This window comes from Anolis carolinensis, unplaced genomic scaffold (genome assembly GCF_035594765.1).
Source record: "Anolis carolinensis isolate JA03-04 unplaced genomic scaffold, rAnoCar3.1.pri scaffold_8, whole genome shotgun sequence".
NCBI lineage: Eukaryota > Metazoa > Chordata > Lepidosauria > Squamata > Dactyloidae > Anolis > Anolis carolinensis.
In genome coordinates, this window is record NW_026943819.1 from 9,319,987 (window position 1) to 9,331,152 (window position 11,166).

Sequence of the window (11,166 nt, forward strand, 5' to 3'; positions counted from 1 at the left end):
CTAGAATCCACCAGCATGGTCATACTGGTTGAGGGTTAAGGAAGTTGTTCCATTAAAAATGGCTGGAATTCACTAGCACAGATGCATAACCTAGAGTTATACATCCATGCTTGACTTGTATACAAGGTGCCTACATAGTCATTATTATGAAACTTTCCAAAACCTTAGATGTTCCTCTGTCCCACTTTACCAAGCAGCAGCTATTATGAACAGTGGAGGTATGTTCTTCTATCAACTGGTGAACAGCTTACTGATGTTTCCAACCCTTTCTGGTCCTTGAGCTCTGATGTGAGGAGGACTTGTAACAGGGATCATGCTTCTGATTGTTACACAAAATCAGAGGTGATGGAGATTGTGCTTCTGACTGTTAGCTAGTGAGTGGAATATGTTACAATGTTGCACCCTAACTGACAGGACAACAGATCTCTGTTGCTCGCAGGTAATGCTACTTGGTAAAGAAGGATTTGGGGTATAGGATAAGCCAAGAAAAACTATTTACTTACAATCTGCATATTTATACGTGTATGTTTATGAATGTTTAATGTAATTAATTTTAATTGAATTACAATGTATTGTATTATTTTTATATATGTGCTTTTATTGTAAGCCGCCCTGAGTCCCCTCTTGGGTGAGAAGGGCGGGATACAAATGCTGTAATAAATAAATAAATAGTTGATCTAGAATCTCAGGGAATCTGTTCAAGCTCTGAAGTGAAGTAGCTGTCCCAGCTCGGGCAACAAGTATTCCTGGACTTTTGGTTATTCAATCAAAATGGGGATATGTAGCTCAAAGGTCCAGCAACACATCCAGTGGATTGTACTCCTGGCCAACATTTGTGCAGCCTGAGGCACTACCATTATAGCCATTATAGCATGTCACACCTCAGGCTGGAATTCACCTTGCTCTAACACACAAACTGCACACCAGGTTTAAGTCTTTAAGGTTTATTGAAGATAAAGAATAAAAAGTTCTTCAAAAACAAAAGTAAAGTGCCAAAAGTCAGTTATAAAATACAATCCATAGATATAAGTCAGGAATTCACGAGGCATAAACAAAATCCAAAGAAAGCATGGCAAAACCCCAAAAAACATGGATTCATAGAAGGCAATAGACTCCAGGACACAGCAGGAAAACTAGGACTTGATTCTCCGGTGAAAGAGAGTTGCTTTGACAAAGGTTTCCATCAAACGCACCCCTTTTAATACTCTTTGCAAAACATGAAGGCATTTCTCTGTCCTCCCTTCTATTTGCAATTCTCACACTTCACTGAACTCTGAATTCCAAATGGTCAGCCCTATCTAAGGAACCTAACTCATCAAGGTCAGCTTGCTCGCTAATTCTCTGAGACTCATCATTCAGCTGAGAATCTTCTGTCCTCCCTTCTCCCATTCCCATGTTGGTATGCACCTGGCTGGCATCAGGGTTATCTACTCCAGCCTTTCCTGTGCGAACCTGAAACTGCACTCTCTGTTGCTCATCCTCTAACACTACAGGCCTTTCAGGCCTTTCAGGGATACTGGGAACCCGAATCCCTCTTTTCTCTTCAGAGTCAATTTGAGGTTCAGGCTGCTGAGTCACAACACTGCACTTATTCCTCACTACTATGTCAAACATTCTGGTGAAATTCAGCACCTTCCTTTTCCTTTGTCCTCTCTGGCTTCTTATAGTCTATTATTCAGGTGGATGCTTCCAGCAAGAGTCCTATGCCCTTGCAGCCATCTCTACATTTCAGGAATTGAACTACATCCCTGGTTGGTTTGCGATGGAGAGCAAATTGTGTTTTTCCTGTTAGAACCACAACTCCACATAGATAGTATATGGTTATGTGGTGCAGTTATCAGCAGGTGAACTGTGGACATCTCAAGGACATGGACTCCCAGGAAGCTAAACAACTCTTTTCTCATAAACCTTTTCATCCACCTTGAAGAGATTTCTAAATGCACCATCACTTTGTAATTTGGAATATTTACCCATCTCAATCCTCAGCTGTGGCTTATTGGTAAATAAAGGGCATCTGTGATTAATTGTTAACTTATTGACCACATTCGCTGTTGCTTAATAAGTGCCTCCAGTCTCCCTATGGGTGTTTATGAATCTAAAGGCCAAGGCAATGGGAAAACTAGCAAAGACAAAGACCCAATTGTTTGTATACCAATTTTCCAAAGAATGGCCAGGATATTGACAAGCTGTAACTGACACAAAATCCATCAGTAATTCCCAGTGTGCACATGATCTCAGCCTTCCAAGGTCTAAGGTGAAGAAAGCAAAGGTTGGGGAATCGATCAATACATCTACAGAGGTCACTATGGAATAGAAGGAAATGTTTCAATGACATCCTCCACACTCTTTTTCTTTCTCTGCTTCTGAAGAGCCAATACAATTATTTGACCTTCATTGGTACAACAGGAAAGGAGACGATCATAACAGGAAATGGTCAAATTGGTGCAATCTATCTTGGATCCAACAGGGAATGCTTCCGAAAGACAAGTTTTGAACCCAAATCAATTAAAATCCACTCAGGTCATTTAAAGCTCTCATGTACATGCTCTAACTTTTCTGGAACTGGTGAACTTTCTATTCAGAGCAGGGGAAATTGACATTTTAATATAGCTTCCGGAACTCCCCAGCTAGACTTGCCATATCCTGAGCTCGCTAAATGATTCTTGGAGTTGTAGCCCCAAAATAACCTTTTCCCTAGATCTGTCTTTTCCAAAGAAACGGATAGACAAAGGGATATTGCCTCTGATACTGGAGGTAGCTATTCTATCTAGTTACTGTTGGTGGTTCTATCATCCATGAGTGCATTCAATCTCATTTTAACTTTATGACATTGATTAGATGATGTTCTCCATGAGCTCGAGCAGGTCTGGGGGTGTTGTAGTTCATCAGAGGCTGAATATGGGATTGTTTTATCAGAGGTTGTGGGGACTGATGGTTTTTCCAGTGATGGAAATGAGGGGATTTTAGATCAGGATTCTGCCTGGGAGAATGAGCCTCCCCTGGACGGTGGTGGAGGCTCCTTCTTTGGAGGCTTTTAAGCAGAGGCTGGATGGCCATATGTCGGGGGTGCTTTGAATGCGATTTCCTGCTTCTTAGTGGGGGGTTGGACCAGATGGCCCATGAGGTCTCTTCCAACTCTACTATTCTATGATTCTATGATTCTATGTCTAGTGAGTGTGAAGCTGCTTCGGAGCAGACCAGACAGGGAGATGTTGTGGCATCAGACGATAAAGAGAACCTTTTCCCTAGTCATTCCTTAGCAACAAAAGATAAGGAGTTGGAAGGGAGAGAACTTTCCCCAGAGAACACTCCTGTAGTTAGTAGGAGTTTGAGATTTGATCTCGGGGAAGAGGTAGCCAAATTATAGAGGCCACAGCAAATCGTGAGAGACAACAGGGTGAGAAATCCTTGAAGCAAACAGAGCAGATGTCAAAGGCATGTTTTCATGGCTTTGTGGTCCTTAAATTAAAATATTGTTTTCTTAGGAGTCAGATCAGGCAATGATTTGCTACCGCGTGGATCTTGGATCTTGTTCCACATTGATGTCTATCCCTAAGATTTTTGGGAAAGTCTGATACTCGTACTCATGTTCATGGATTCATTGTTTTGAAAGCAGTTGCTGTATTCCTGGTTATGGATTTATATGTATGTTCTGTTTTCTGATTTTTGCAGATATGGTGTCATTTTTTGAACAGAACTCTGCTGTATGGATTCTGGCTTTTTGAAGGCCTTCTTCCTATTGCTGTTTGGAGATTGCTTTTTATATTACCTTTTGCCTTTTACCTTTTAATATTTGCTTTAGTTTAGTTAGCAGCATTGGCATCCTGTGTGTTGTTGAGTGCAAAGGTGAATCCAGACTAGAGTGCAACAGGAGGGCAGAAGCTTCTAACTCCTCTTTATTTATTTATTTATTTATTTGTTTACAGTATTTATATTCCGCCCTTCTCACCCCAAAGGGGACTCAGGGAGGATCACATTGTACACATATAAGGCAAACGTTCAATGCCATATAACATAGAACAGAGACAGAGACAGACACAGAGGCAATTTAAACCTTCTCCAGCTTCCTGAGGGTATGCTTGATTCCGGCCACAGAGGGAGCAGCTGCATCATCCACTGCGACGGCAACTTCCTCATTCCAACGGCAGCTGGATGATTTTTATGGTGTCATAAATTAGCCTCCCCACATATAAGTGGTACCTAAATTTCCTACTTGATAGATGCTACTATATTTCGGGTTGCTTAGGTCAACAACTAGCAGGGGCTATATTTTATTTTAATGGTCGGGGACTCACCCCAACACAGGCTGGTCTTGAACTCATGACCTCTTGGTCAGAGTGATTTATTGCAGCTGGCTGCTAACCAGCCTGCGCCACAGCCCTGGTTAGACATTAGTGGTTAGACATTCATGGTAACTATTTTGCAGGATATTTAAAATTTTGCAATGCAGCAATCAAGAAGTTGCCTTAATTTTTCTCTTCATTTTAACCTTGGTAAACTAACAGCCAACTCTGGAGGGAGCTGGGACACTACACTCGTCTCTAAAATGTGAGCAGGTTTTAAAAAACCTTCTGTCCTCAGCTGAGCCCTTATGTCTGAATCATCTAGTGATCACCTGATCCTTGGGATGCTTCTGCAATTTGCTAAAAATTATCATGCCAGCATCAGCCGTGCCCTGTAGAATGGAGCAGAGGGAAAAACAGAAATGAAATATTAATGATACAGAGTGCATCCCAGGCAGAATATATATAAGAAAAGCTTCTAAGAAAAGCACAGGCAGAATGGAAGGCAGAAGGGGAAGACTCACTTCTTTTCATTCAGACACACTGCAAAGATTTAGTCTGTTGGTTACTGTCATGAAAACAGCGCAAACTTTGAATCAGAACACTGAGACATTGTTATGTCTTCTTTCTGTTATGGAAAATGGAACTACCGGTCCAAAACCTCATGTGGCCCGATATTTCCAGAGAAGTAATTTGGAAAGGGAGAATTGAAGCTGAAACATTCAGAAAGTTTCCATGAATATTTTCACTAATCCTCTCAACTTTTCCAAAACAAAAAATGCCTCATTTCTGGGTATCTTTTCCTTGTAAAATAGCTACTTTTTCATTCAGATTGCTATTGATAGTATTATTCTATTCATTGTCATCAGGTTAACTTAGACTTATGGTGATCCTATGAGTGAGAGACCTCCCCCATTACACTATGTAACACAATTATTGTTCATGGGTATATGAGGGTTATCCAGGAAGTAGATTATGTTTTGGAATTAAAAATGAACAAAGTATAGGAGAAAAAATTTACCATATGCAGTTGTTAGCCACACCCAAATACCATTTCTCAACATAGTCGCCATTCAAATCTAGGCACTTATCATAGCAATAAATGAGCTTGGCAACTCCTTCCCCACGAAACTCTGCCGCTTGCGCCCTCAACCAGCCAGACACCCCTTCCCGCAGCTGCGCATCGTCGCCAAAACGCTGCGTTGAGGACGCAAGCACTATAGTTAACATCAACCACTATAGTTAAAAAGGTTTGGGCATATGAAAATACACAATTTCAAGGCTTTTGATAAAGTGCATGAAGTCGACTTGAATCTTTGTTTGCTGAAAGCATTGAATAGAAACAAAGTATCTATGTGCCCAGTGATCATCCATTACCCAATAAACTAAAGAAACACTCCTGAACCTCTGCTACCCATTAGTTTATGATCCTAACAGGTTGGAACCATCATTCCATTAAGATTTTTGTCCTCCAATTATTGAGGCGGTGGAGGACTGTACTTGTTATTAGTAGTGGGACAAATTGATTTTATTCCATTTGTAATGAATTATGAATTTTTGGTTTACAGATGTTATTTTTAATTGTGTGTTTGTGTTTTAAAAGGGTAAGTATTACAGTTATTGCTTCTCTGCACTCAGAGGCTGGTTGCCATGGAGAAGTAGGCGGAGCCAACTGCTGTTTTGATGAAGAAGTGCAGAGTTTAAAAAAGGAATTCAGCCTGTGCTCTGATGAGGCACAGGGAAGATTGATCCTAGGTTGAGGGGATCAAGCGAGACTCAATTTTTCATTTTGAGTCGGATTAAAATAAGTTTGGGGACTTATTTTATGTAGTCTGTGTCCTGGTAAGGAACAGAGAATCTGTGGTCGTATATCACAAGGGGAGACTGTGGTTTAAAAATGGCAGAGGATGAAATTCTAACTACTTTAAGTAAAAGAAGTGACACTTTAGGGAGTTTGACTCACCTTATTCTAGTATTGTAACTGTTAATAAAAGTGCCTCTAAGTGAGAACAAAATTGTAATCACTAAGCTCTGTGCCTGAATAAACTTGTTATTGTTCCTCCAACATCTAAGCCTCTGTCGCATATATTATAAACTAAGTTACGCTACCATCTAAAGTGAAGAAGAAGAAAGAAAAAAAAGTAAAAGGTCTCCTCTCTGAGTCTTTGGTGGTTGCATCTTCGCAAATTGGTGGCAGCGGTGGGATAAAAGGATTCCCCCTGCCTGAAAGAACCTCAGTCGTTCTTAGTCCCTTGCACCATTATTCTTATAATTCCAAATTGGCTTTATCCTGTTCACTGAGTTACCTCTGATATTTGTGATTAATATCCATGATATGCACTTATTTCAATAATGAGAAATAACTAAAGAAGGAAAATGATGAAACAGGGAGCGTGGGCCGTAATTGCATCAGGCACCAAGAGAAACAGTTTTCAATAGGCTTGGGAAAAGATTTTTATTTAGAAACTCTATGGCTGTGATTTAAGTCTTTTGCAAGCATTTTATTAGTTCGTGGTGGATTCTCATGGGTTCAGGAGAGCCATTCTCCTACTTCTGCTGTTTGTTCCATTAAAACCTTGCATATCCAATTTAAAAGCTCCATTTCCAACTCATCTTCAGGTGCAGCACAAGGAACCACTGCCGTACACAGAAGCAATGGAAGGAAGAGAATTGAAGCACCTCATTATTTATTTAAAAGATGGAAGCCAGAATGGATTTTCTTTTCCTCGAGATATATTTCAGCCCCTTTGGTTATGGCATCCACTTGGGAGGACGGAAAAAGAAAGGCTACTCCAATCTTATGCCATGCTGCCTGCAAATGATCCTTCCGCTGAAGACCTCTCCTCTAGTCTCACAATGGCTAAAGGCTATTTTAATGGAAATGCTCTGGAAGAAGAGTGCTACTAAATTTAAGCCTTTCAAAAAACCATGAAGGAAGATACTCTGCCTCCATCAATTATAAAAGCTGTGGCTATAATATATTTTTAGGAGGGAGGTCTCAGGCTTGGAGGGGAAATAAGAGAGAACGTAGATGGCATATTTGCCACTGTTTAAAAAATAATACAATACTTGTTTTGTGTGACTAAAAGGCCCAGGTAGGATTGTGTCTAGCTTTCTAGATCAGAAGATAATTTAGCTAAAAGATGCATGAAACAAATCTAGAAATATCCAAAGCTTAACCAAAACATTAGATAAAATTACACAGAGGGATATATCACTGATTCACCAAAGTTAGGAAGTGAGAAGTTTGTTTGCATGCTGAATTTCCCTTGCTTTGTGATATTAAAATGATGTATAGAATTAATAAATGTGGGTTTTATATGTGTGGGTATGAATGAACTGAATGAAAGGAATGAATGAATGAGAGCTAATAATTTTGGAGACACTAATCTGAAGACTAAGGCCTGCAATGACTAAACCATTAACTACCTGCTTGATGAATTGTAATTAAAACCTGTTAATGAGGACAGAAATGGTTGACCTGCTCTAGTAAACTGTGATAAAAACTGTGACAGTGATAAGATGTTTACATCTGTGAACATTTACTGACCAGAAACCAATATCTGTTAAGAAGGAAGTCAACACAAGGCTCTTTATATTTACCAACATCGAATAAGGAGAGTTAACATCTGTCCAGGAACTGAGATTGAATCAACATGTTTCAGGACGGAAAAACATCTATCATTCACTTACAACTTTGGAACAACATCAACAGAATAATCCTATAAAAGACTCAATCTAATAATTCTCAAGTGTGACAGACAGCTGTGCTGTTCACCCACCCTGCTCTGCTCCTTGGGAAGGAGAGAAATGGGAGTGTCAGATCTGCTGTGGGAAAGCAGGATTCTGGACATTTGCCTCTTTTTCTCAAGGGAAGAGAAAGGAGTGCAGCATTGGAGTCATGATATGTTTGCAGGAAGTCAGATATCTGATCCTTGGCATTGTTCTTAGAGAATCATAGAATCATAAAATCATAGAATAGTAGAGTTGGATGAGACCTCATGGGCCATCTAGTCCAACCCACTGCAAATAAGCAGGAAATTGCATTCAAAGCACCCCCGACAGATGGCCATCCAGCCTCTGCTTAAAAGCCTCCAAAGAAGGAGCCTCCACCACATTCCGGGGGAGAGAGTTCCACTGCCGAACAGCCCTCAGTGTGAGGAAGTTCTTCCTGATGTTCAGGTGGAATCTCCTTTCCTGTAGTTTGAAGCCATTGTTCCGCGTCCTAGTCTGCAGGGCAGCAGAAAACAAGCTTGCTCCCTCCTCCCTATGACTTCCCTTCACGTATTTGTACATGGCTATCATGTCTCCTCTTAGCCTTCTCTTCTGCAGGCTAAACATGCCCAGTTCTTTAAGCCGCTCCTCATAGGGCTTGTTCTCCAGACCCTTGATCATTTTAGTTGCCCTGCTCTGGAGGCTTTCCAGCTTGTCAACATCTCCCTTCAACTGCGGTGCCCAAAATTGGACACAGTGTGATTCCAGGTGTGGTCTGACCAAGGCAGAATAGAGGGCTTCCCTGGATCTAGACGCTATTCCCCTATTTATGCAGGCCAAAATCCCATTGGCTTTCTTAGCAGCCGCATCACATTGTTGGCTTATGTTTAACTTGTTGTCCACGAGGACTCCAAGATCTTTTTCACACATACTGCTGTCAAGCCAGGCGTCCCCCATTCTGTATCTTTGCATTACATTTTTTCTGCCGAAGTGAAGTATCTTGCATTTGTCCCTGTTGAACTTCATTTTGTTTGTTTTGGCCCATCTCTCTAGTCTGTTAAGATCGTTAAGATCGTTTTGAATTCTGCTCCTGTCTTCTGGAGTGTTAGCTATCTCTCCCAGTTTGGTGTCGTCTGCACACTTGATGATCGTGCCTTCTAACCCTTCGTCTAAGTCATTAATAAAGATGTTGAACAGAACCGGGCCCAGGACGGAGCCCTGTGGCACTCCACTCGTGAAAGAGAATGCATTTTGGAAGCTTTGGAAATTGTGGAATTGTGCGTTGGCAGGCTGCAAGGAAAGCAGAGTCTGGCCTAAGCAGGTCCTTCTCCAAGGAGGGAGAAAGGATATGGCAATATTTGTATGCATGAGGATGAATGAATGTGTATGTATAATGTGAATGCTGAGTAAAAATATAATTCCCCTTTGTTTGTTAGCCAATGTAACTGTAGGTTGTTTCCGTGTTAGAATCTATATGTCTGTATGTCCAATGTCATTCTTTGTGTAAAAGTGTAAAAGTTCTGATACCTTTTCTCCTACTGGAAACTTGCAATAAAAAAAACCCTATGCTTTAAAGTTATTGAAAAGTTATTCATATCAGCTTGATAGGGAAACTATGGGTACTTATTGTGAATAATGTGGTATAAATTGCAGATAGGACACTGAAATATGTCCTGCCTTCTTTCTTTCTTTATAGATAGACCAATATGACAGCATCCTAAGCTCTGTATTTTTGGAGCAGTCATCTGTCTTGTGTCACTTGCGGGAAAACTATAGAAGAAGGGCAAAGAGGGCAAACGTAATTCATGTCAGCAAAATGATTTTGCCAGAAGGATCAGGGTCAAGAGGATTCTTTTTTAAAAAGTGATTTATATCTGATCTTTTTCAAGATAACATTGGGTTCAATAATGTGGAAAAGGTAGTCCTCTTGCTATAAACAGCATATGGCAGTATTGTTTTATGTAGCTAAGAAGGAATTGAGTTATAGAAAAGGATTATAGATCAAAAAAGATGTTGCCTTCCATATTCCATCCCATTATCATATCTTATTACTCCTTAATAAAAATAATTTTATGTGATGGAGAAGAATGTGTGGTATAATAGTGGAGATATACCAACATACCTTTCCTTTTATCCAGTCTAAGGCTTAAAGGTGATTTTAACAAATGTGTATTTTATGTCATTGTATGTTGTTGTTAATGTTTACATTCTGTCAGCCTAACAGAACACATTTGGTTAAAAATGCATACATTTGTAAGGCTTACAATGCAAAGTGCATATGAATTTTGCAAGCTTTATCAAATAATTTTTCATAAATAAATAAAGATGTTGGTCCTTGCGTATATTATGCAGGCTTCCACAAATCCACACAAGACATGATTTTCATTTCAGAAATTGCTGTTGTTATAAATTATGTCCTGGTTTAATATTGCCTTCCCTTTTTATTGCATCCATTCATTTATTTTATCTTTCCGTTTCCTTTTTTATAGGCAAGCACTTACATTTTGCCTTACAGAATCTATAGTTTAGTCACATGAAACCCATGGCATGATTCATGTGTGGTATGTTTCGTAAAACCTCTTTCAAAATGATTTGCTTACTTTCAATTAACCTGTATCTAATTTTCGCCAGGACAAAGAAAATGAGGAAAATAGGCAGGCAGGAAAATAAACACTCCCCAGATCTCTTATTTTGCATTTAATAATTACCAATCAAAGGTAGAGAAAATGCAAGACATTTACAAGCTCTGTTTCAATATGCGGAAGTGCATGGACCATTGAGCAAGAGAGCTCGCAAAAGGCTAGAATAAGAAGCAGATGGCCTAACACTGTAATAGGTCTTCTTTTCAAATTCTGAGTTTTCTTTTTACTGATAATTTGTTAGTAAGTTATGTATGTTATCAGTCTATGTACAGAACAGATCCCAATCTTGTTTTGATTTTATTTTGGAAATCCAGATATTTTTGATATTTAAATTTTATTGTTTCTTAGTATCGCCTCGTATGTACGAATCTTACAAAATAATACAGCATATGAGGCAGAAACAACGTTTTTGCACAGGCCTAGTATGTATGTATATATCTCTATATATTCCTTCCATGCCACTGTTACTGGCATCATGAATGATGGAGACTAACTAACCCTGCACTTAAGCTCCAGGCAGGACACCA